The sequence below is a fragment of the Gorilla gorilla genome, chromosome 8 (genome assembly GCF_029281585.2).
Source record: "Gorilla gorilla gorilla isolate KB3781 chromosome 8, NHGRI_mGorGor1-v2.1_pri, whole genome shotgun sequence".
NCBI classification, from domain to species: Eukaryota; Metazoa; Chordata; class Mammalia; order Primates; family Hominidae; genus Gorilla; species Gorilla gorilla.
In genome coordinates, this window is record NC_073232.2 from 85,504,173 (window position 1) to 85,530,975 (window position 26,803).

At 41.2% G+C, this 26,803-nt stretch overlaps 1 long non-coding RNA gene across 1 annotated transcript; it reads left to right on the top strand.

Annotated features, from left to right (window-relative positions):
• The first annotated feature begins 4,832 nt into the window (after positions 1-4,832).
• On the top strand, positions 4,833-26,803 carry LOC134759176 (uncharacterized). The gene is made up of 4 exons (XR_010135111.1): positions 4,833-4,880; positions 11,682-11,773; positions 15,117-15,264; positions 26,447-26,803. It is a non-coding gene; the product is annotated as an uncharacterized lncRNA (long non-coding RNA).

A 26,803-nucleotide genomic window follows, 5' to 3' on the forward strand; every position in this document is an offset into this window, starting at 1 on the left:
CCAGCCTGGGCAACATTGTGAGACCTCGTCTCTACAAAAAATATAAAAAATTAATTGAATGTGGTGGCACATGCCTGTTTTCCTAGCTAACTCAGGAGGCTGAGGTGGGAGGATTGCTTGAGCCCAGGAGTTTGAGGCTGCAGTGAGCCATGACCATGCCACTGCATTCCAGTCTGGGTGATAGAGTGAGACCCTGTCTAAACAAACAAACAAAAAAACACACATGGTATGGACCAAAGGCATATAAATACATCAATGGAAGGAGGCCCAGAAACATACCACTTTTTATATGGTCACCTGATTAATTTAACACTGCTACAATTCTGTAAATGGAAGAATGGTCTTTTCCAATAAGCAGTGATAGGTCCATTGGATATCTGTCCAGGAGAAAAAAATGAAATCTGATCTCTACCCATAACATACACCGAAACAAATTAGAGGTGGATTTATAGACTTATATATAAATGATTAAATAATGAATCTTCTGGAAGAAAACATGAGAGAATATCTTCTTTTTAGAAAAATCACTTTATTGAAATATGATTGACAGGTTGAAAGTTATACTTGTTTAATGTATACGACTTGACAAGTTTGGAGATAAGTATACACTCCTGAAACCATAACCACCATAAAGTTCATAAATATATTCATCAATCCATTAACTCCTGAAGTTCCTGCCCACTCCCTTTATTATTATTTTACGTGTGTGTGTGTGTGTGTGTATGTGTGTGGCATGAACATTTAACGTAACATCTACCCTTTCAGTAAAATGTAAGTACAAAATACAGTATTGTTAGTTACAGGCACTATACTGCATAGCAGATCTGTAGAACTTATTTATCCTGTATAACATTGTACCCTTTGGCCATAACCTCCCGATTTCTCCTTCCCCACCCTCCTGGTAGCCAGCATTCGCTCTCTGCTTCTAAAAGTTTGACTATTTTAGATTCCACATATAAATGAATAAATGAGATCATACAGAATTTGTCTTTCTGTGTCTGGCTTATTTCACTTCTCATATTGTTCCCTAGGTCCATCAATGTTGTTAAAAATGACAAGATTTCCTTCCTTTCAAAGGTTAGTGTGCCATGCATATATACATCACACTTTCTTTATTCATTTGCATGTTAGTGGACATCTAGGTTGTTTCCAAATCTTTGCTGTTATGAATAACGCTGCAGTGAACATGGTGGTGAAGCTATGACTTCAAGATACTGATTTCAATTCTTTTAGATAAATATCTAGAAGTGGGATTGCTGGATCACATGGTGGTTCTACTTTCAATTTTTTTAGGAACCTTTATGGTATTCCTTAATGACTGTAACAACTTACATTCCCACCAACACCAAGGTTCCTTTTCCCCATATTCTCCCAAACACTTGTTATATTTTGCTTTTTCAGTAATAAGGACCCTAACAGGTATGAGGTGATAGCTCATTGTGATTTTGATTTATGTATAATAATTCATGATGTTGAACACTTTTTCAGTTACCTGTGGGCCATTTGTATGTCTTCTCTTGAGAAATATCTATTCCACTCTTTGCCCATTTTAAAAATTGGATGATTATTATTATTATTATTGCTATTGACTAGCAGGAGTTCCCTGTATACTTTGGATTTTTTTTTTTTTTTTTTTTTTTGAGACGGAGCCTCGCTCTGCCACCCAGGCTAGTGGCACCATCTTGGTTAACTGTAACCTCCACCTCCCGGGTTCAAGCAATTCTCCTGGCTCAGCCTCCCAAGTCGCTGGGATTACAGGCACACAGCACCACGCCCGGCTAATTTTTGTATTTTTAGTACAGACAGGGTTTCATCATGTTCACCAGACTGGTCTCAAACTCCTGACCTCAGGTGATCTGCCCTCCTCAGCCTCCCAAAGTGCTGGGATTACAGGCATGAGCCACCCCACCCAGCCTATACTTCGGATATTAACCCCTTATTAGATGTGAGGTTTGCAAACATTTTCTCCCATTCTATAGGCTTCCGTTTAACTTTGTTGCTTGTTCCCTTTGGTATGCAGAAGCTTTTTAGTATCACTTGATCTGCTTCTGGAATTAGTTAATATATTAATTATTAGGAATGAAATCCTATTACTTTTTACAGATCATGTTTATGCCTTTTAATTTCATTAATCAGAGAATATTTTTCAGATATTACCTTAGAAGTGAGGGTGTGCGCATCCTGTTAAATTCGGTAGAATTTAATTCCTTTGTGTAAGCAGTCTTTCTTTTTTAAAATAGTAGTATAAGCATAGTATGTATTTCTTTTAAGCAGTCTTTCTTGGTTTATTAGTACTAAAAGTATGTTATGTATTTATTGTAAAGTCTGTTTTAACCAGATCATTCATATAATTCGGTTGAAAAAATATATTTTACAGTACTCTTGGAAATTAATAGAGCTGTTGGATGTTGGAATGCTTGTTTGAGAAAGCAAGCTTTATGTTTACCCCTGTTGGGGCTCAGAAACTGATACCCCAAAATATGGCACTTCGACGTGATGAACTGAAGAAGCTTCAAGGTCTCTCGGACCTTCCTCCTTCTCCTGCCTCTCATTTCTTTGTCTCTCTCAAAGCAAAGGATGAAGTTGTTCTGTGAAGTTCCCTTATCTGCCAGAAGTTTGGACCCACTCAAGAAAAAACAATCACCTCTGCTCCCTTTCTTAAGTTTTCATGAACTGAACTCATATGGCAGAAAGAAAGACTGAAGTCTGTCAACACACCTCGAGAGACTTTTCTCACAAACCACTATGTCTGCTCTGTGGGCCCAACAGACTTTTTTTCTAGGCCATTGTACGTTCTTCAAGCCCATTGAATTCCCCTAAAAATCGTTTACTACTCCTACACACTTCCCTATCTCCCTGTCCTCTAAGAAGAAGAGTATAGAACCATGTGTACTTCATTGCACTTTGTGATTCCCTCTCTTTGCACATAGATAAATTTGTATGCTTTTTCTCTTATTAATCGCCCTTTTCAGTTCATTTTCAGTAAACCTTCAGAGGGCAAAGGGAAAGTTTTCCCTTGGCCCCTACAGTCGGTTGTATGTTTCTAGAAATTCCATTTCTTCTAGGTTATTCAATTTGTTGTCATATAATTGTTCATGGTAGTCTTTTATGATCCTTTGCATTTTGTGATATCAGGTGCAATGCCTCCTTTTTCATTTACAATTTTATTCATTTGAGTCTTCTCTATCTCTTTAAGTTAGTTTAGCTAAGAGAGCCAATTTCATGTATCTTTTCAAAAAACCAACTGTTAATTTTATTGATCTTTTCTATTGTTTTTCTAGTCCCCATTTTATTTATTTATGCTCTGATCTTTATTATTTCCTTCCTCCTGCTAACTTTGGACTTAGTTTATTGTTCTTTTTCTACTTCCTTGTAAAGTTTTTTATTTGCCACATTTCTTTTCTCTTAATGGAGGCATTTATAGCTATAAGCTTCCCTCTTAGAACTGTTTTTACTGTATCCCATAAATCTTGGTATGCTGTATTTCTGTTTTTGTTTACCTCAAGGTATTTTCATATTTCCCTTTTGATTTTTTCTTTGACTAATTAATTAGTTGTTCAAGAGTGTGTTGTTTCTTTTCCACATATTAGTGAATTTTTCAATCTTCATTCTGTTATTGATTTCTAGTTTCATACTATTGTGGTTGGAAAGGATACTTGATATGACTTCAATCTTCTTCGATTTGTTAAGACTCATTTTGTGGCCTAACATATGTTCTATTTTGGAGTATATTCTGTGTGCTCTTTAGAAGAATGTGCGCTCTGCTGTTGTTGGATAGAATGTTCTATATATGTCTTTCAGATCCATTTGGTCTAATGCGTTGTTCAAGTCCACTGTTTCCTTATTGATTTTCTTTCTGAATGATCTAGTCATTGTTGAAAGTGTGGTATTAAAGTCCCCAACTGTTACTGTGTTGCTGTCTATTTCTCTCTTCAGTTCTGTTAATATTTGTTTTATATATTTAGATGCTCTGAAGTTGGGTACATATGTATTTACAATTCATCATTGTATCCTCTTGATGAACTGGCCCTTTGATCATTATATGATGACTTTATCTCTTTTACAGTTTTTCACTTAAAGTCTAGTTTGCCTGATATATGCATAGCCACCTCTGCTCTCTTTTGGTTACAATTTGCATAGAATGTACTTTTCTATTCCTTTAGCTTTCAGCCTATGTGTATTCTTAAAGCTAAAGTGAATCTTCTGTAGTCAGTATATTGCTGAATTTTGTTTCTTAAATCTCTTCAGTCTTTCTATGTTTTATGATTGGATAATTTAATCTATTTATATTTAAAGTAATTATCGATAGGTAAGGCCTTATCATTGTCATTTTGTTGATTGTTTTCTGCTTGTTTTGTAGTTTGTTCCATTGTTTCTCTGTAGTTCTCCTTTATGATTTAATTTTTTGTTTGTTTGTTTGTTTGCTACTTTGAGATGGAATCTCACTTTGTCACCAGGCTGGAGTGCAGTGGTGTAATCTCAGTTCACTACAACCTCTGCCTTCCAGGTTCAAGCGATTCTCCTGCCTCAGGCTCCTGAGTAGCTGGGATTACAGGCTGTTAGAAATGCTTGTTCCCTGGTGCCATAAAGAAATAGGACTTGAACATAAATTTAATTTCCTCAGCAAGGCCATTTTTACTTTCTGCAGAAAGTGTACACTCGCCAGCGGTTTTGCCATGAAGAGTACACCAAACAAAGGAGACAGGGTCATTTATAACCTGACACGTCCACCCTACTGCTGTGTCCGATTTCCATTGGCTGGAACGGGACCTCACATTCTGTATTTGTCCCGATTGGCTAGCAACTTAGAATTTTTAAAAAGAGACAAAGGCAGAGGAGAACAAAGGAAGGAGCAAGTAACTTGTGGAATGCCGAGAAAGGTAAAAACACCTCCAAGCAATGAAGAAGAACAGGCTGTGACCTAATGCTTTCTTGAACCGGTATAAGCCTGTCAGGGCAAATATTAAGGCTAAATAGTGGGAGCTAAGAACATAAAGTACATTGATTTCCTTATTACGGCTAGCAGATATTGAAGAATGTTAGCACAGATCTTTGAATAAATTTTGCTTCTAGGAGAAGTTACTATTTATTCCTAATTAGATGGGGAGGAAAGTCTCTTTGAAGAGGAACATCTACTTTACTTTTGACACAGGTGCCTGCCACTGTGCCCGGCTAATTATTGTATTTTTAGTAGAGATGGGGTTTCACCATCTTGGCCAGGCTGGTCTCAAACTTCCTGACTTCATGATCCACCTGCCTTGGCCTCCCAAAGTGCTGAGATTACAGGTGTGAGTCACAGTTCCTGGCCTGATTTTTTTTTTATAGTGGTATGTTTAGATTCCTTTCTCTTTATCTTTTGTTTTTCTACTAGAGATTTTTGCTTTCTGATTACCATGAGTCTTAAATAACAATCCTGTAACAGCTTGTTTTAAGCTGATAACCACTTAACTTTGATCACATATAAAAACTACAATTTTACTCCCCCCTTACATTTTATGTCATCGATGTCATAATTTGCATCTTTTTATATTGCACATCTATTAAAAGTTATTGTAGTTATATTTATTGTAATATATACTCATAGAGCTGTGTCTCTTTTGTAGCACTTACCTCATATGCAATTTTATACTCTCTTATGTCATATTTGATTAGACTATGAGTTCCATGTTTCATGAAAGCACAGAATGTGACATTTTGTTAACTATTAAGTTTCCAGCACCAAGCATAGTACTTACTACAGAGTAGTTGCTTAATATATAATTATTGAATCAGTAAATCAATAGTGATTGCATTAGTGTGTAATTGGCTGTTTAATGTCCATTTTATCTCCATAAGGGCAGGAACATCTGTCTTTTTCAACAATGCATTTTTGGGGCATAATGCTAAGTAAATGATCCTCAATATAAATGTGCTGAATGAATGAATTAATGGATGAATGAATAAAAGTGAATTGTGACTACCTAGGAACTATGGAAAAGAAGAAAAGAGAGTTCAAGCATTTGGCTTAAGGTGAGATGCAGCTTTGGCATTTAAAAACCAAAGGCCAGAGCACCCCCTGGCAGTGACCCACTGTCTCAGCTTTTACCTGTACTTCAACAGGGCATCCAGTGCTTCAGTCTAAAGAAATTCAGCCCATCATTTAGAGCTTCCAAGGAGAGCAAGGAAGAGATACATCTGAGAATGGCAGTGATATGGGTTGGCTGTGTCCCCACCCAAATCTCACCCTAAATTGTAATAATCCCTACATGTCAAGGGTGAGGCCAGGTGGAGATCACTGAATCATGGGGTGGTTCCCCCATGCTTTTCTCGTGATAGTGAGTGAGTTCTCACAAGATCTGATGGTCTTATAAGGGGCTGTTCCCCCTTTGCTCAGCACTTCTCCTTCCTGCTGGCTTGTGAAGAAGGTGCCTTACTTTCCCTTCACCTTCTGCTATGATTGTAAGTTTCCTGAGGCCTCCCTAGCCATGCTGAACTGTGAATCAATTAAACATCTTTTTTTTTTTAATAAATTACCCAGTCTTGGGCAGTTCTTTATACCAGTATAAAAATAGACTAATACAGGTTGGGACCTTTTCATTCTGCCTTCAAGTCATAAACTTTCTAGGCAGCCACTTTGTCTACCCAGCCATAGGTTCAGTCTTGACTAGAGAAGGTCTGGTGCAGATCACACTGTAGCTCCTTTCTACACAACATTTGTAACAAGTTCTGTTGTCTGGAAAGGAAAAATAAACAGAGAAACATTGAGGAAGAGTAAAGCAAATATTTATCAAGAGGGAGTTTGGGGGAATGTGAGAAGGGCAACCCCAAATTCATGTCTGGTTACTGTTGGAGAATGAGCTTTAAGATCTCACTGCAAATGGATTTCTGTTTCTATTTTTAAATTTGCTTTTCTTGTTATTGCTTTGCTTTATTTTTTTAGCAAAAGAGCTCTTTCCTTGTCCTGGTGTAAGAAAGTAAAGGTAGTCCTTTGGGTATAGAGCAGTGTTTCCCAAAGTTTTTGTTTCTGTTGTTTTGTAAACAGACATATGCATTTGGTGTAACTATAATACTCCCCACTTCCTACTATATTCTGGTAGATTCCTTCTACCAGAAGTTTGTATCTCCCTGGGTAGCTATTTTGCATGCTCTATGCGTTGGAATGCTTTTAGGCTTCATATATGGTATTCTTATATTACAAATATTTATTTTCTTCACTTAGCATAGTGCTGCCATCTTCAACTACATAAAGGAAAGCCAAAAGAAAGTTTTCATGCCTGTGCTCAAGGCACTAGTTTACACGGTAAGGAACAACAGGAGGAAGATATAACCTTGAAGGGAAGGTGACATTTCTGTGGACAGTCAGGGCTCCTTAACAAGCCACTCACCACTGCGCCCCATCTAGTGATTCTTCCTCCAAGTGTCTGTATTTTAATATGGTAAGAGGTGACATAGCAGGGCGTGGGGGCTCACACCTGTAATCCCAGCACTTTGGGAGGCCAAGACAGGAGGATTGCTTGAGCCCAGTAGTTCAAGACTAGCCTGAACAACATGGTGAAACCCTGTCTCTACAAAAAATACAAAAATTAGACAGGCATGGTGGCACATGCCTGTGGTCCCAACTACTAGGGAGGCTGAGATGGAAGGATCATTTGAGCCCAAGAGGTCGAGGCAGCTGTGAGCCAAGGTCACACCACTGCACTCCAGCCTGAGAACCAGAGTGAGACCCTATCTGTCTTTAAAAAAAAAAGTGGCATACATTATGAATAGAAGCACATATTTTTCATATGCAAGGTTTTTGCTCTTGTGTTGTTAACCACAGGGGAAAAAATTGAGGCAGGAATGATACAAAACTAACATATAAGAAGCTCCAGGATTTTTTTTTAACAGTTACCATCCTCTTGGGGTCTATACTTCCATTTAAATGAGCTTATCAGATAGTTTTAGTCTCCTGATGGGTTGGCACTCCTTATTGGTCAGCTTTTGTAGAAGAGGAGTAGGAACTTGAAGGAATAACATAGGCGATGTTTCCCAAACTGAGGGAAAGACCCGTGGTACAGGTGCTTGATGATTATGGAATGACTGTGTGTGAAATGACACTAGACTACTCAGTGTGCAGCTAGTCATTTCAATTATCTTTCAATCCTTTTAATTAATCAAGGAGAAATTTGCACTTGAGTTCTGAGGGCCCTAACATTGCTGTAATCCTGGCATCCCCTTTAAACAAAGACAGGTGTATTAGTCAGTTCCCGCACTATTCTAAAGAAATACTTGAAACTGAGTAATTTATAAAGAAAAGAGATTTAATTGGCTTATGGTTCTGCAGGCTGTACAGGAAGCATAGCAGCTTCTGCTTCTGGGGAGGCCCCAGGAAACTTACAATCATGGTGGAAAGTGAAGGGGAGCAAGTAGTTCACATGGCGGGAGCAGGAGGAGGATAGAGATGGGGGAGGTGCTACACAATCTTAAACAACCAGATCTCATGAGAACTCACTCACTTCCATAAGAACAGCACCAAGGGGATGTTGCTAAACTATTTATGAAAGACCACCCTCATGATCCAATCACCTCCCACCAGGCCTCGCCTCCAACACTGGGGATTACAATTTGACATGAGATTTGGGCGGAGACAAAGATCCAAACCATAAGAAGGGGTGAGTCTTAGGTTTGGGGTCAATTACTGTATTGTTAGTATTCTTTCATTTTTTATATCTATTATTCATGTTACCATGTATTAGTAGCCAGTGGTACTAATTTTCCTGTTAGTCATTTAACCAGAGTAGGATACCCGTTTTGTGCTAGGCTCAGTTCAAGGTACTAGGGATTCAGTGCTTAACACACAGCTCTTCCTTTCATGGAATGTATGATAAAGTGATAAAACATTTTCTCTTAAATTACATTTAAGTTTTTAAAAGTAAGCTGTTAATTAAAGCAAAATAATTAAGCAAGTGCTATTACAACAGGTAGTTCACAAATATGACAAAAAAAATAAAAGTGGCATTTATATAATTTAAATTGAAGAACTGTAGGTAAGTTATAGAATCAACATTAATTTCTTTCCTTTCTTGTTTAGCTACAAGGACATTTATTCTGTGCCCCCTGATTTTCCAGGCATTGCTTCTGATACCAAAGACAGCCAGAAGAAAGATATATTTGCTATTCTGAAAGCGCTCACAAATAGAGGGGAAAAGGTCAACATTCACCATCCAGCATGAACACCCCGGAGGCCACTCATTCCTGCTGATGAATGTCCCATGGCAGCTTCCTGGTGGTGGAGACCACAGACGGGATGTGGGCAGGTGTGGGGGATACAGGGGCAGAGCAGGATGCTCCAGGCATGGGAAGTGGCATGGGGAAGTCACACTAAGGCACACCATCGAGAGCCATGAATGCCATTCTAAGGACATTGAATCTTTTCCTGAAGGTATCAGGACACCACTGTGGGATTGTACAAAGAGGAATAGCATGACCAGTGTGCTCTTAGGAACATGACTCCGGCTGCTTCTTTTTGAAATTTTCATTTTCATAAGACTAAATTGATCAAAGTGTGCTGAAATTGCTGGGAACAAAAACAAGAACAAAATCTCTTTTCCCCACCCTCTCATTACTCTCCAGTAGAGTGAAGTTTTCTATCTTCCTTTGTCTCCCACTTTTAAATATTTTAAATATTTCCCACTTTTAAAGAGTTTGCCCAGAAAGATTTTCCAAAATTAATGAGAATATTGAAAAATCATAGTTGCTTGGGTGCAACTTCAGGTTAGGTTAGAGCTATGTTCATCCTCTTAAAAAGTTTTTAAAGTTCAATTAATTTTTTTTTTTTTTGTTTGTTTGTTTGTTTGAGGCAAGGTCTTTCTCTGTCACCCAGGCTGGAGTGCAGGGGTGTGATCATAGCTCACTGCAGCCTCAAACTCCTGGGCTCAAATGATCCTCCCACCTTAGCCTCTTGAGTAGCTGAGACTCCAGGCACACTCTACTATACCCGGCTAATTTTTACAATTTTTTTGTAGAGATGAGATCTCGCTATGGTGCCCAGGCTGGTCTCAAAGTCCTTGCCTCGAGCAGTCCTCCCACCTCACCCTCCCAAAATGCTGGAATCACAGACATGAGCCACTGCACCCAGGCAATTTTTTTAAAGAGAGAGATGAGGTCTCTCTATATTGCCCAGGCTATATATAGCCCAGTAGCTATTCACAGGCGTGATTATCACACACTGCAGTGTCAAACTCCTGGGCCCAGTAGATCCTCCCATAGGTGGGACTCCTGGCAGACGCCACCGCACCTGGCTCTCCTCACTCTTTGCAAAGACAACTCCTAAACTTGATCTCTTTGGACTGTTGGGACAAGCCTCTGATGGCTGAGGCAGGTTTCACTATTCTCACTCATTCTCTGAATGGGCAAACAGAATGCCCCAAGGGGGTGAAGCCAGGGCTCAACCCAATAGACTCTCATTTTGGTTGTTCCGCCACAGCACAGGGCCAGGAAAGATAAAGGAATGATTTCCCCCCTGGCTTTCTGGGCTTCGCGGGGTCTTTGTTCACAGTAGGTCTTCCACACCATCACATGACAGGGACCTTGGGCACATCCTCTGTTTGTCTCCCTTAATGACTGTACTGCATCCTTCCACTTTATGTCCACATTGAATATCACATTTTAAAAAGGCGACTTTTATTTCACTTTTATACTCAAATGATTTTTGACAGTGATTTTTTTTCCTTACCCTTTCCAGGAGGGTTCGGCACTCATGGCAAAACTTGCTTCTAATAGACCTGCTTTGGTTGGGGAGTACTTTTCTTTAAGCATCTTTATGTTTTATTACCGACCTGGCATTGTAGGGTGGATGCTCTTTGCTAAATTTTTTCATCTTCATTTCCCCTCCTCTGAGAAGCAGATTATTACTCTACAAAATGCCTTGAGCAAAACTTAATTCATTCTACTGATTCACTTCGGTAGAACAAGCACTGATGGGAAGGGCTGTTTGAAATGAAATCAGAACTAAAGCTTACACAGTTTAAAAAAAAAAGAAAGAAAGAAGAAAGAGAAAGGAAAAGAAATGGGCTGACATCCACCTCTTGGTGTGAAGGGATTAAGATGGTTTTAATTATCTCACCTGGCTCTTGTTATTGCACTTATTCTTGCTTCCTCCGTCTAGCTAATATGATAGCGTAAGATCTGGTGCTCTCATCTGGATTTCCCCTCTTTAGGAAAGTCGAAGAGCCCCCAGGTTAAAAAGTAACAATCACAGTTCAAAATGCTCAGAAATGTGTGATGGCAAGAGCAGAGGCTTCAGTGACTATGCTCGGTCATGTGCAAATGCTGATAAGAACTGGAGACTCAGGGCTGAATATGTTACACTTTTATGAATAAAGTAAATGGGTTTCCAATGTGATCTGGATGTGAAAAGAAGATGTGGTTATTGAAGGTATTGGTGAAATATCACGGAGTGCAATCTCAGACGCGTCCTCCAGTGGGGGCCAGCTGCGTAAACACAAGAGTGAGGTGTTTGAAGGCATGGCTGTTTCTTTCATTCCACTAAAATACATGCATGCACGAACACACAAAAAAATCACTCCTACTTCTTGGCCTTTATTCTAAGATGACTGGCATCAGTTTCACATTTGCTGTTTTTCTTCTCTCAAGAACTCTGTGTGACCTGACTGAGAGCAGGGAAAGGAGTGTTCAATAGGTCTTTTTTTTTTTTTCTTCAGTTGCTGAACACCTGAAAATTCTCCTGTGATAAAGACCCAGCCAGCATCCTTGAGTGTGGACCACATTAAGGGAAAGCTTGAAGGAAAAGAGAGTGATTCATATATTGCAAAGCAGAGCCAATCCAGAGAACTAGAAATTATTATTCTGATCCCAGGAGGCAGAGGAATAAAGTAAGACCAGGGAAATGGAGACACTTGCATCTGCTTTGGAGCTGGGGTTGGTGGGCAAAGAGAGGAGCGCTTCCGGCCATTAGGGATAAGTCTGCTCAGCAGGAACCACGCAGACTGCCTGGTGGGAGAAGGCCAGGGTGGACGGGCCTGCTGTCCTGCTCTCAGTCACTTCTGCTGGATGAGAGCTTCTGAGCTGCCGCTTTTGTTCAGGATCAATAAGCACAGTGAGAAAAGGTGATGAGTGAAAGGTGGAAGGGGCATCAGCTTCCCATAGGAGTGAACTAGGGAAGCAGTGATGGGCACTGCATCCCTATCTCAGCCCCAGATATCCAAGAACAGCCTTCTGGATGTTTTTCTTGAGGTGACTTTCCTGAGAGGTAAGCCTCGTGACTTGTGGCTGAGACAGGTCTCAAAAACCTGAGACTGCAGAGCTTCTTGGTGGACCAGTCAAGTGACTGGGGGTGGAAAATAGGATCTCCCACCTCGAGCCATCACAGGGCTCTCCACACTGTCAGGGAGCACCCAGAGGGATACAGAGAATCTTCCTCCCTTTGGAAACATCAAAGGGAAATCCAAGAAATTACTTCCATCTGATCCTTATAACTGCATGCCCCACTGACCAGAATAAGCATGGGACAAACACATTAGTGCCCACATAAAATGGCTTTTGGAAAAGTCAGATATGATCCACTGAGCCGAATGATCATTACAAGCTGTAATCAGCAATACCAAATTTCACAGTAAAAGGGACATTGGCTATCCTGAAAGAAAAAAAAATTCTACCCTGCAAAAATGCTGCCCCGGAATTGACCGAGACAATTCTCCATCTCTTTCTGTGTAGCCTCCAGGACAGTTTGATTTTGTTTTTGGAGGCATTGTTCATCTTTGTGGTCCTGCTAGTCAGGCTGAGCCAAATGAACTGATTTATGGAATCTTGGCAGTAGCCTTGGCTTCCAGCTAAAGTTGGGGATCTGCAGATTTGGCTGGCTGCTGAGAGGCAGTCTGGGTATATCTCTGTTATCAGGGTTTACACAGATAAGCAATGTAAATCAATAAAATGAAAGTAAAGTGCCGGGCATAGTGGGTAATGCCTGTAATCCCAGCACTTTGGGAGGCTGAGGCGGGCGGATCACTTGAGGAAAGGAGTTCGAGACCAGCCTGGCCAACATGGTGAAACCCCATCTCTACTAAAAATGCAAAATTCAGCCAGGTGAGGTGGTGCATGCCTGTAATCCCAGCTACTTGGGAGTGCTGAGGCAGGAGAATTGCTTGAACCTAGGAGGCAGAGGTTGCAGTGAGCCAAGATCATATCTCTTACCTGGGCAACTGAGTGACTCTGTCTCAAAAAAAAAAACAAAAGCAAATAAAGGGAGTGGTCTTGATCTGGTTACCATTCCAGAGTCAATTTCCAGCAAATGCAAGGCTGCTAAATCCCAATGGTGAAGATCTTATGAATTCTGTGGGCTCTGTCCAGAGGAAAGAAACAAATAGTTTCTAGTAACCTATGGAAACAAGAAAGGGACCTTGTAAAATTAGACTATGAAATTTAAGGACCCTCAATGTGCTTCTGAAAGACAGAGCACTATTTTGCTCTGAATCCTTCATGAAATTACACAAATATTCAACCAGAGCAAAAGGAACCTCCCCATTTTTCAATAGAATCCCCTTGACCATTGAGAGACAGGACTCGCTGAATTTCCTAGGCCGACTAAGAATCCCTAAGCCTAGCTGGGAAGGTGACCGCATCACCTTTAAACACGGGGCTTGCAACTTAGCTCACACTCGACCAATCAGGTAGTAAAGAGAGCTCACTAAAATGCTAATTAGACAAAAACAGGAGGTAAAGAAATAGCCAATCATCTATGGCCTGAGAGCACAGTGGGAGGGACAATGATTGGGATATAAACCCAGGCACTGGAGCCAGCAACAGCTACCCTCTTTGGGTCCCCTCCCTTTGTACGGGAGCTCTGTTTTCACTCTATTAAATCTTGCAACTGCCTACTCTTCTGGGCCCTGTTTGTTACCGCTGGAGCTGAGCTTTCGCTCACTGTCCACCACTGCTGTCTGCCGCCATTGCAGACCCGCCACTGACTTCCATCCCTCTGGATCCAGCAGGGTGTCCGCTGTGCTCCTGATCCAGTGAGACACCCATTGCTGGTCCCGATTGAGCTAAAAGCTTGCCATTGTTCCTGCACTGCTAAGTGCACGGGTTCGTCCTAATTGAGCGGAACACAGTCACTGGGTTCCACGGTTCTCTTCCATGACCCACGGCTTCTAATAGAGCTATAACACTCACTGCATGGACCAAGGTACCATTCCTTGGAATCCATGAGGCCAAGAACCCCAGGTCAGAGATCAGGAGGCTTGCCACCATCTTGGAAACGGCCCACCGCCATTGTGGAAGCGGCCCACTGCCATCTTGGGAGCTCCAGGAGCAAGGACCCTCTGGTAACACTATGATTTCTAAATGTTGACATCTAGGAAGAAAAACAGAGTACCCATAGTAAAAAGTCCAGCAGGGCAAGCTTGCCACATTCTGGGCATGCAGGAGTCTGATGGATGTCTAACTCCTGCACTGGCTGAGTTCTAATGAGGCAGGAACCCTTGGTAGACTTATTGAGTAATAGCATATCCCATCTCTGAGGGCACCTCCCAGGACAGAAGCTCCCACCACTGTCCATAGTGACCATCAGCCCAGCTTTGACAGCTCTAGTCATTAGAAAGTCCCTCCTTTTGTTAAGCTCTGATTAGCTAGCTGTGCCCCCCACCCCTTCTCAAAGCAGACATGAATTTTAAAATGTCTTTGCCCTGGAGCAAAAAGAATTCAGAAATAAATACTGGATTTGTCAAATTGAGATAAAAGGTTGATATGTATTCTCGACTGGCAATAGAAACAAATGTGCCCCATATATTCATGCTCCTAAAAACATAGCTTCAGCCAATCTGAGCATTACATCAAGTTGAACCATATGAAATTGCCAATTTTGTTAGTCACACATGATTGACGATTGGCTACTTTTACATGATCCAACCTCCAACATGACAGTTAAGAGCACAGACTTTGGAGTCAGCTCTGCCACTTACCAGCCATGATAGTGGGCAAGTTACTAACTATTCTATCTTCATTTCCTCACCTAATAGGATTTATCTCATAGTATTAATCCTATTCTCACAACACTTGTAAAAAGTGAATGAGTTAATACAAGTAATGCATTTAAAAGCGTTCTTGGCATATAGAAATAATTATTCATTCTCTTTTCATAGGACTTTGCTGACCCCAATTAAATAGTTTACCCTAGAAGAATAGAACTTATTTGGGGTGGGGTGAGTGGCTGCAAGAGGGACATTTCCCCAGGACATCATGCACAAAAGGGGCTTCAAATGTAGTCTTTTGACTTATCTCCAAATGAAGGTAAATATACAGTAGATTTATGAATTATTGATTCATAATAAGTTATTAATTATTAACACTTAAATTTATCACAATATTTAGAGACTTGTTTGGGCATATCTTTCTTATTTAATACATTTGAATCTCAAAAAAACATACAACTGGCTCAAGCTTCTCAATCTCTGAAAGGCAGTAGACAATGGAACCTCTCAATGCCATTAACTTCTCTGTATTTCTCCTATTGAAAATACGAAAGGAGAATGAATGGTAAAGGGTAAAGCTAGCAGACTCCTCCCTTGTTAGAGACCTTGACCTCCACAAATAGGTTATTTCTACCTCCAGCTCAATGATCAGTTCAAGATTTTAGGGGTCTGTGGTCATGCGCACCATTGAGTAGTTTCTAGCACTGTCCATGCCAAGAAAGGCAACCACGAGCTAATTCCCAAAATGTTTGTCAAAACCCTTATTGAGGGAATTCATATTTAGCAAAAAATAACTGGAGATAATACAGTATTCCATGTTCTCAGATGCTCTAAAATCTAACCATGGATTATGGCAGCTTGGTAAAGAACCGACGATTTATGTAGAATTGTAATGACTATCCCCAAATAGCTTCACTGAATTATGGACCTGTGTAATGGGTCAGTATGAGAGACAATCCAGTGAAAGTCTTTGTTGGGTCTACTATGACAATATTGTTGCTGTTTCAAATGATGTTCACTTTATGCACAGAAGAAAATTCTTACATCATCCTGGAATTGAGAAGTCAATTTTGTAAATTATTAGACTTCTGTTTTCAAGATAGCACTTAGAAACCTGAGAAACAAATGCAGAGTCCCTTAAATACAAGTCAATTTTAAATAAAATTATTTAATAACCTTAAGATTATTACAAGTTCCATTTTATGTCTCCACCATTATTTTATTTTCTCTTACTTAAAAAAATTAGTCTATTTGTTGTATAATGTATATACAACAAAATTCACCAATTTGAAGTGTAAAATTCAATGAGTTTTGACAAATGCATAAAGTTGGGTAACTACTACCTGTCAGAGCAGGAGCATCACCATTTTGGACAAGCACTGCCATTTTAAGCTTCACCTTGATCAAAAACCGCCTAAATCCAAAGGGCATCAGCCTAATGGCTAAGATCAGCATGACCATAAACCAAAAATAACATCCCCTACCAGAGACATGCCAGCCCTGAGATAACCTCCCTTCCAGCCGGAAAGATGTCAGCCCCAAGATAACCTTCCCTCCACCCAGAGACATTCCAACCCGGTCAAAAACTTCTGCCCAACCCAGAAACATTCCAAGCTTGTGATAAGCCCCGTCACCCTAAAACCAATATATACTGTTAGTCTGTAAGAGATAGCACTTCTGACAGAAATTGGCCAGAAGCCCCTCTCAGGTTTATTCCCCAAAATAAACCTGTCTTTGACTGTTGAGCTGCTTTTTGTGTTCTTTCCTCTTTCTTTAACACCTATACCACCACCCTCATGATATACAGAACATTTCCATCATCTCCCCATTTGCCAGTGCTCATGTGTTGACAGTCTCCTCTCCCCAGCTCCAGGCTCTGGGAACCACTGATCTGCTACTCTAGTTTTGTCCTTTCTAGAATTTCACATAAATAAAATCATATAGTCTTTTGTGTCCAAGCTCTTTCAGTTAGAATAATTGTTGTGAGATTTATCTGTGTTGTTGGGTATATTGGTAGTTCATTCCTTTTTATTGCTGAGAAGTAATTCCATTGTGTGACTATACAGATATGCCAAAATTTCGGTTGATTCTAATTTGGGGCTATTATAAATAAAGCTGCTATGAACATGAATTCACTAGTCTGTGTGAATATATATTTTCCTTTATTCTGGGTAAATGCCTAGGTGTGAGATTGCTGGATTAAATGGCACCTGTATGTTTAACTTTATATGAAACAGCCAAATTGTTTTCCAAAGTGGTTGCACCATTTTGCATTTACCAGTAATACACGAGCATTCCAGTGGCTTCACATCCTTGGCAATACTTGGTATTGTTAGACTTTTTAATTTTAGATATTCCAGTGCATGTGTAGTAGGATTTTATTGTGGTTCTAATTAGTATTTCCCAGTGGCTATCAATATCAAACATATTTTCATGTTATTTGCCATTAATATATTTTCTTTGGTGAAATATCAGTTCAAAATTTTTGCCCTTCTTTTTTTTAAAAAAAAAATGAAATTGGGCTGTGGTCTTCATATTATTGATGTGTAAGAGCTCTTTATCTATTCAGCATATATTCTGGATATATGTTTTGCAAATATTTTCTCCCTGCCTGTGAATTTTCTTTTCATTGCCTTCGCAGTGTATTTTCAAAAGCAAAAGTTTTAAATTTCTTTCTTCTTCTTTTTTTTTTTTCCCAGACAGGGTCTGGCTCTGTCACGCAGGCTGGAGTGCAGTGGTGCAATCTTGGCTCACTGCAAACTCTGCCTCCTGGGCTCAAGTGATCCTTCCACCTCAGCCTCCCAAGTAGCTGGGACTACAGGAGTACACCAGCTAATTTTTTTTTTAACTTTTTTTAGAGACGAGATTTCACCGTGTTGCCCAGGCTGCTCTTAATCTCTTGAGCTCAAGCGATCTGTCCGCCTCAGCCTCCCAAACTGTTGGTATTACAGGCATGTGCCACTGTGCCCAGCTGCTTAAATTTCAGTAAAGTTTAATTTATCAAAATTTTCCTTTATGATTTTTATGTTCTTAGAAATCTTTGCCTAACCCAAGGTAACAAGAAAACAAAATTTCCATATCCTCATCTGGAAATTTTATAGTTTTGATTTGTTATTTAGATCTATAATCCATTTTGAGTTAATTTTTGTATGTAGTGTGAGGTAAGAATCAAAGTTCATTTTTTGCACCTCGATATCCAATTCTTCCAGCATCATTTGTTGAAAAGAATATATCTCCCTATTGAGTAATCTTTGCACTGTTTTGAAAACCAACAGATCACACTTGTTCAAGCCATGGCCCATGGGCTGCATGCAGCCCAGGATGGCTTTGAATGTAGCCCAATAAAAATTCACAAACATTATGCGATTTTTTTTTAGCTCATCAGTTATCATTAGAATTAGTGTATTTTATGTGCGACCCAAGACAATTCTGCCACATTCTACCAATGTGGCCCAGGGAAGCCAAAAGTTTGGACACCCCTGCAATAGACCATGTAGACAGGGGTCTATTCCTGGATTCTGTACTGTCAGGCTGATTTAATTAATTTATGCATACAGTTATGCACTGTATGTCATTTTTGCCAATGACAGACTGCATACTGGATGGTGGTCCCATAAGATTATAATACCATGTTTTTACTATACTTTCTTTTATGTTTAGGTATATGTAGATAAACAAATACTTACCGTTGTGTTCCCGTTGCCTACAGTATCCAGTACAGTAACATGATGAACAGGTTTGTAGTCTAAGAGCAATAAGCTAGACCTTATAGCCCAGGTATATAAGAGGCTCTACTGTCTAGGTTTGATAAGTGCACTCTATGATGTTCACACATACAAAATCAACAACAAAATCACCTACACATTTCTGAACGTATCCTCATCATTAAGCAATACATGACCCTACATGTGATTGCTGTAGTCTTGAAATTAAGTTGTCTAAGTCCTTCAGCTTTGTTCCTTTTCTGAATGGTTTTAGGCATGCTAGGTCCTTTACTTTTCTATTTACATTTCAGAATTAGCTTGTCAATTTAAAAAAAAAAATTCCACATAGGATTTTGATTGAACTTACATTGACTTTCTATGGTAGCCATAAAATTGTGGCTTGCAGAGCTCCCACTATAAGGAGTGCAACCAGTGCCCCAGATGCTATGCTTTGAGATACGTTGCTTTATTTTGGCCAGGGCCACACCTTACTTGGACAAGACTGCTCCCTTGTCAAGGACTGAGCGTGGCAGGGCTAACAAAAGCAGATTCATTTCTGGGAGACATTAAACTCCTCTTTTGGCAATGTAAACTCAAGGAATCCCTGCTGGCTTTGTTGAAGCTTCCTTAGACTGCATGACAGTCTAGGACAGTTCCACCCAACATTCTCTCCCTCTCATCTTCACTTAGATTCACACTTGCCTCCTAGCCTGACATCTTTCCCAGCCTTTTCTAGCTCTCACCCTCATTTTCTTTTCAAAAGCATCTTCCTTAATAAAATCCTTGAATATTACTCCTGTCAATGTCAGCTTCTCAGAGGATCTGGGTTAACACAAGTGGTACCAAGAGTGGTTTGAGAAAACAGACAGCAAGGTGGAGTTGTAAAATTAACTCACCTACTTGGCAGATCAGAAGCACACGTATGGTCCTGGTAGCAAGATGCAGTCCAACTGCTAATATTTCACTGGTAGGGGGCCTTGAAAATGTTCCTGTCAGGGCAAATGCTGCAATGGGTGTGATGATATCTGCATTTGGAAATACGAGGGAAACTTTTTATAAGTATAGCACAATTGGGCCAGGTACAGTGGCTCACGCCTGTAATCCCAGCACTTTGGGAGGCCAAGGTGGGTGGATTATGAGGTCAGGAGATTGAGACCATCCTGGCCAACATGGTGAAACCCTGTCCCTACTAAAATACACAAAATTAGCTGGTGCGGTGGTGTGCGCCTGTAATCTCAGCTACTCAGGAGGCTGAGGCAGGGGAATTCCTTGAGCCCGGGAGGTGGAAATTGCAGTGAGCCAAGTTCGCACCACTGTACTCTAGCCTGGCAACAGAGCAAGACTCTGTCTCAAAAAAAAAAAAAAAAAAAAATATATATATATATATATGGCACAATTGGCTGGCTAAGACTAAGTGCATTGACTGCATGTTAGTGGGGAATGAGAGGCTGAGAGCCATTATTATGCACTTAATAGCTAAGTGTGGGAAACATAGAGACTGCAGTGGTAGTGGTGGTTGCATATAAAGAACTCTTTACCACCTATAGCTGAAGGGCAGGCACAATAAAAGGCAAGCTCAAGACCTAATTATGAGGATCTCAGAGCACCAGAGACATTAAACACTCCTTTAAGCAGGAAATCTGGAGAGATGTCCTTAGTGATGCTGACTCTACAACATTCCCACCCTCATCCTCTGGGCATGGAGGGGGGCCCATCTTTCCCTAGTAAGAGCTAGCACTTTGACCACACTGAAAGATGCTGCAGAATCTTCCTCACCAAAAGACACAGACACAGCCCTTGAGACCTGTCTCCATCTCCATTCCTGCTCCCAGACTGATAGAGTGAAATTCTAAGATAACACATGTATAGTCAGGGTGTGCCCTGTAAGGCAAGAAAGAGATCTACACAGAAAGAAATAAGACGTGGTGGGGCATGGTGGCTCATGCCTGTAATTGCAGCAGTTTGGGAGGCTGAGGCAGGAGGATCCCTTGAGCTCAGGAGTTTGAGATAATCCTGGGCAACATAGGGAGATTTCATCTCTACTAAAATTCAAAAAAATTAGCTGGGCATGATGGTGCAGCTACTTGAGGGTTGAGGCAGGTGGATCATTTGAGCCTGGGAAGTATAAGAGTTACAGAAAGAGGAAAGAAACACAGAATGCAGCTTAACAGTCAAAGACAGGTTTATTTTAGAGAAAAACCAGAGAGGGGCTTCTGGACAATTTTGGTCAGGAGCACTTTCTCTTACAGACTAAGAGTACATATTGGTTTTAGGGTGAGGGGCTTATTACAAGCTTGGAATGTTTCTGTGTGGGGAAGATGTTTATGATGGGGTTGGAATGTCTCTGGGTGGAGGGGAGGTTATCTTGGGGCTGACATCTTTCCAGCAGGAAGAGGGTTATCTCAGGGCTGGCATCTTCCCAGCCAGAGGTGAGTTATCTTAGGGCTAGCATGTTTCTGGTTGGGGAGGAGTTTGGAATGTTTCTGGTCAGAGATGTTGTTTGTGGTTTATGGTCATGCTGATGACTTTGGATTTAGGCAGTTTTTGATTCAGGTGAATTTAAAAATGACAGTGCTTGTCCAAGATGGCGATACTCCTGCTGTGTCAGGAAGTAGAGGCTTCAGTGAGTCCTGATCATGCCACTGCACTCCAGCCTGGGCGATAGAGTGACTCCCTGTTGAAAAAGAAAAAAGAAAGGAGACAACTATCCGGTATGTACTGGTAGTACCATGGAAATACTCCTGGGGTTAGACTTGAGGGTTTTTGGTTGAGGAGGCTAGAATGTTTAGCTGGATAACCAAGAATTCACTGATTTGGGAGCATTTTCTCAGGGTATAGTTTTTATCACCCTAGCAAAGCCCCAGGGGATAGGACAAACTAATTTGATGGGAGTGGCTCCTACAAGCCAGGAAAAAATGATGGGCAAGCCTCAGCAAACGAGAGATGTCTAAGCTTCCTTCATAGACAGCAAGGGAAAGAATGAAGAGCCTAATAAGCATGAATGTGTTCCAATAAAACGTTATTTACAAAAGCTCACGATGGGCTGGATCTGAATGTAGTTTGCTGAACACTGCCCTTGACAGCAGCCAACCAAGGTGTCACTTGATATCTCTAATTTAAAAAGAAGAACAAAGTTAGAATGGAGGAGTCAAAGTCTGAAAGCAGTTGCCCCAGTAACAAGTTACCATTTGGTGGTTGGTCCCCATGCCAGAGCCAATTTTCAGACCTGGAGCCCTTTGACTAAGAGGTAGCCAGGTCCTACAGGATCCTGTAACATCATGACAAGTAGATCCTGTGACACTTCTCTAGTTCTTCCGCAAAGTGACCTATAGCCATTTATTTAGGTGACCATACCCTGTGGAAAGGGAGGAAAAAGCAGATATTTCAAGAACTAATTGGTTACAGAGTCTGAGTCGACATTGGTACTCAGAGACCCAAGATATCATTGTGGCTCTTGGTCAGCATGGGGCCCGCGGGAACTGGGTAGTAATAACCACGGTCCTGGCTAAAGTTCAGCTCACAGTGGGCCCCTAGGTCCACGGACTTGCCTGTTGCCATTTTCCAATTCCTAAGCATATAAGTGGAATTGATGCATTTGACTATTGGAGTAATCCCACATTGTGTCCCTGGTCTGTAGAGTAAGACTTTTTTATAATTAAGAAGGCCAAATGGAATTCACCGATACTGTGAGCAGATGACAGAGATTAGTGACCTGAAAGATGTAGGAGCATTGGTCTCTGTCATTTCTCAGTTTAATTTGCCAGGCTGGTCCCTGGAGAAACCATATTGGTCCTGGGGAATGACTTAAGAGTACCACAGGCTTAACCAAGCTATAGCCATCCTGGAAGTTGCTTGCCAATTCTGGTGTTACTGAAAAAGCAGATTAATCTCAGCCACATGGGATAAAGTCATCAGTTGGCAAAGTGTATTCTTCTTCACTTCAATTAGGAAAAAGTATCAGAGGCTGGATGCAGTGGTTCATGCCTGTAATCCCAACACTTTGGGAGGTTGAGTTGGGAGGATTGCTGGAGCCCAGGAGTTCAAGACCAGCCTGGACAACATAGTGGGACCCTGTCTCTACAAAAAATTTACAAAAAAAAATAGCTGGGAGTTGTGGCACCCACCTGTAGTCCCAGCTAATGGGGAGGCTGAGGTGAGAGGATTGCTTGAGTCCAGGAGGTTGAGGCTGCAGTGAGGTATGATTGAGCCACTGCACTCCAGAGTGACACCCTGTCACAAAAAAGTCAAAAACAAAACAAAACAAAAAACAAGAAGAAGAGGAAGAAGAGAAGAGAAGAAGAGAAAAAGGATGAGAAACACTTTATATTGATGTGAAAAGGACAATGTTCACTTACAGTTTTTCCCGAGGGCTATATTAGTCCTCCTGCTCTGTCATAACACAGTGTGAAGAGGTATGGACCATTCCCCAGTCACACCAACCATCTTATCAACATCATGCTGCTTGGACAGGATGAGCAAGAAATAGCAGTGCCCTGGAGGCCTTGGAAAGTCACCTGTGCTCTAGAGGGTGGGAGAGAACCCTACGAAGATCACTGGACAATTCAGTGAAGTTTTTAGGGGGTCCTCTGGTCAGGATCACGCTGGGATATACTTTCTAAAAAAAAATGCACATTTGGACATCTTGAATTCTTCACGCAGGGAAAGAAGCGTGGTACCTAGTGAGCCACTTTAGAATCTGGTGGCTACATATTCCACCCTGGGAAAACTGCTCCAGCCCATGTACCAGGTAACAAAAAAGGCTGCCAGTTTGCACAGCACTCAGAGTGGGAAAGAGCACTGCTTCAGGTCCGGGCCGTGAAGCAATCAGCCCTGCTGTTGGGATCATCTGATCAGGCAGATCCTATGGTTTGGGAAGTGACAGTGGGGAAGGCATGATGCAGTATGAAACTTATGGCAAGCTCCGGTAGAAGAATCACAACACAGGCCCCTGTGATTCTGAAGTGAAGCCAGGTCATCCTCAGCAGAGAGTGACATGCCTTGGGAAACAGTCCCTGTGCATCACTGGGCCCTGATAGAATTGGAACACTTAGCTATGGGACAGCGGGTGACCATGTGTTTAGAACTTCCATTTATGAACTGCGTTCTGTTAAACCTTCCAAGTCCTAAAGCCAATGAGCTCAGAAAGACCACTCTAAGATGAAAATGGGGCATCTGGGATCAAATTAGAGCAAGGCCAGCAGGCACATGTCAGTTGCACGAGCAGGTAGCCCAAAACCCCATGTCACTCACTGCAGTTGCACTAGTGCACTTACTCCCTATGACCAGCTCGAGGAGGAGGAAAATGTTTAAACATTCAAGGTTGATGACCAGCCTGAGCAACATAGCAAGACCCGATCTCTACAAAAAAAAAAAAATTTTAATAAACTGGGCATGGTGGTGCATATCTACAGTCCTAGCTACTCAGGAGGCTGAGGAGGGAAGATTGCCTGAGCCCAGGAGTTGGAGGCTGCCGTGAGCTATGATTGCACTTCTGCACTTTAGTCTGGGCAACAGAGAGAGACTCCGTCTCTTAAGAAAAGAGAAAGTTTCAGCTGGGCGCGGTGGCTCACGCCTGTAATCCCAGGACTTTGGGAGGCCGAGGCCAGCAGATCACGAGGTCAAGCGATGGAGACCATCCTGGCCAACATGGTAAAACCCCGTCTCTACTAAAAATACAAAAATCAGCTGGGTGTGGTGGCATGCACCTGCAGTCCCAGCTACTTGGGAAGCTGAGTCGGGAGAATCACTTCAACCCAGGAGGCAGAGATTGCAGTAAGCTGAGATCGTGCCACTGCACTCCAGCCTGGCGACAGAGTGAGACTCCATCAAAAAAAATAAAAGTAAGAAAGAAAGAAAAGAGAAAGTTTCAAAGTTGGTCTATAGATGACTTGGTTCAGTACGTGGGGGCAAGCCAAAAATGAACAGGAGTTGCATTATAGCCACATTCATGGGTGATTGGATGGTGGAAAAAAAATGTTCTCCCAATGGGCAAAGCTTTCAGCAGCACACCTGAAATTGCCAGAAGTGAGAATACATTCAGATCTCTGGACGGTGGCATAGAAGGAAGAGCGCTAAATGATTGGGACAAGGGGTTCTGGAGGAGGGACATGTGCATGAGAAAATGGGAGTTGGCACAAAGCCTGAAGATGTTGGTATCATGTATGAATGCCCAGAAAGCATCCACCCACCATGGAAATGGCACTGAGTAACCACGTAGATAAAATGACTTGACTGGTTGACATTCATCAGCTTTCTCACCAGCCACCCAGAGCTGCCATGATAGGCCCATGAGCATCATGGCCTTGGTGGCAAAGACAGAGGTTACCAATGAGCCCAGCAGCATGTGCTTCACTCACCAAGGTCTGTTTCACTACTGCTGTTTTGGAGGGAATGCCCAACTTGTCAGCAACAGACACCAGCACTGAGCCCTTACCATGGCATGGTTCCCCAGGGGACCAACAGATGCTATAGCAGTGAGTTGACTCTATTGGCTCTTCCCGTCTTGGAGGTGCTGGAGGTTTGTCCTCATAGGGATGGGCACCTCCTCTGGGTATGCGATCACCTCTCCCAGTTGCAGAGCCTCAGCTGTCCAGGCAGCTCTAGAAAGCTCATGCTGGCTGTTGAATGGAAACTGGACTGTATTGAGCCAGGTTGAAGACCAGGAGGCCATGGAAGGAGACACTGCAATAGCCCAGTTAAGAGTTGATAAGAAATGATGGCTGGGTGACAGTAGAGATGGTGAAATAATAGGATTCAAGTTTAAAATAACGAAAAGGTAAACAATGTGTTATGATAAAAGCTTACTTTCTTCTAAGGCATCTTAGACCCACCTTTCTACATTTTAATGGACAATACGTTCTCTCTGATTTTCCTCTGATCCAATGAATCCTATGATAAAATTGCAAACAATGTTTCAGGGTCCCGCAGACACAAAGAAAGCAGGGTGAGTATCTAGTGGCATTGTGCCCAGAAAGGGTGTTACTTTTGGCAAAATGAACCAGAGCATTTTCCAAAGTAGTATTTATTCTTTTTAAAATTACGCACACAACAAATGTCTGGGTGAGCCGACTTCTCTAACCCATGTACTAATGTGTGGGTAGGCTTATAATTTGGGGCACTCACTCAGGAAATTCTGAAATTAAGGTTCTTTCAGAAGTGTTGACTCATCCCCTCCACACTTTCTGAATATATCCATTTAACACACTAATTAGTAATTCTAAATTGCATTCTAAATTCTGCAGGTGATTTTCTGATGAAATGTTGCTTCGCTAATTCTGGTGGGTGTTGTTTAGAATTTGCTTCTGCATTGAAAATAGCTTTCATTTTGCTTTTGATAAAAATGGAAACTATTAGAAAAGGTCCATCCAACTGGATATGACACTGTGACTCCATCACAGTCTACTAGTCTATGAGGTTTGCATTCAAATACGGTACTCATGCATCTGTTTTTCACCTTTGAAGAAAGCAAGTCCTTGGTACAGGAGAGTTTATGAGAAAATCATTGTTTTTAAATATCTGTGTGCAATGCCCAAGAAACATACATTTAATGTACTAGACAGTACACAGGATATGCTCTGTACCATGTATGTATTTAACACACCATTTAGTAGTTTCCTGAGACTGATCAATTTTCTACCATCAATGCCTACTGCTTGATGTCAAACTTTAATTCTAATTTAAAACTAATGATTTCAAATCTTAAACAAAAGTAGGTATTCCTCACTAGAAGGCATTTACATAGACCTTTAAGTGATGCACAAAGAAAGAATAGGTTTTTGTTTTTTCTTTTTTTTTCAGATTTCTATGTTGGATGCATGTAGAAAGCTTTCATTCTGAAGCAGAGTTTTCAGTGAAGTTGGAAAAAGAAGAACAAAGATGAAGATATCCACTTAGCCACTCTCATCATTCGTGTGTCACCATGGCTTCGGAGAGAGGGATACACATTTAGTATGAAAAGGAGGCTAGGAGGTTAGCGGAGAGTTGGTGGTGGTATAGAGTAAGAAGACCTTTTCAAAGTTTGCTTTCTGGAAGAGCACTAGCTTCCCTGGCATGGCCAATGGGGTGTTTGCTGTTCAGTAGCTATAACTTAAAGTGCTTAAAAACACAAGATTTACTGCTCCTAAAGGTACCGAATACAGCTATTCAGTATCATGC